The sequence below is a fragment of the Octopus bimaculoides genome, chromosome 6 (genome assembly GCF_001194135.2).
Source record: "Octopus bimaculoides isolate UCB-OBI-ISO-001 chromosome 6, ASM119413v2, whole genome shotgun sequence".
Taxonomy (NCBI): domain Eukaryota; kingdom Metazoa; phylum Mollusca; class Cephalopoda; order Octopoda; family Octopodidae; genus Octopus; species Octopus bimaculoides.
The window spans coordinates 32,235,537-32,235,891 of NC_068986.1; the positions used below are offsets into that span (position 1 = coordinate 32,235,537).

The window sequence follows — 355 nt, forward strand, 5'->3', positions numbered from 1 at the left end:
CTACTACTACTACTACTACTACTACTACTACTACTACTACTACTACTATAATCGCTGCTGCTGTTACTACACATACTGCCGCTTGTGCTGCTGCTGCTGCTGCTGCTAGCACTGCCACCACCACCACCACCACTACTACTACTACTGCTGCCACTGCTGCTACTGTTATTGTTGTTATTGTTGTTGTTGCTGCTTTGTGTGGACACACGCGTTCTGAGATACCCCGCTTACAATGCGATTTATCATGGATTACTTGTGACAAAAAAGAATAAAATGGAATTCTGTTTTTTTTTCTTCTTCATTCTGTTCATTCTTCATTCTGGACTATTGACAAGTCGGCTTTTAGGATTATTAA

At 41.1% G+C, this 355-nt stretch overlaps 1 protein-coding gene across 1 annotated transcript in view; it reads left to right on the forward strand.

The window, feature by feature from the left end:
* The window catches only part of LOC128248063 (UPF0746 protein DDB_G0281095-like), a gene marked incomplete at its 5' end in the record, with an annotated part of 95,760 nt that overhangs the window by 69,934 nt on the left and 25,471 nt on the right, over positions 1 to 355 (forward strand). The window lies entirely within an intron of this gene.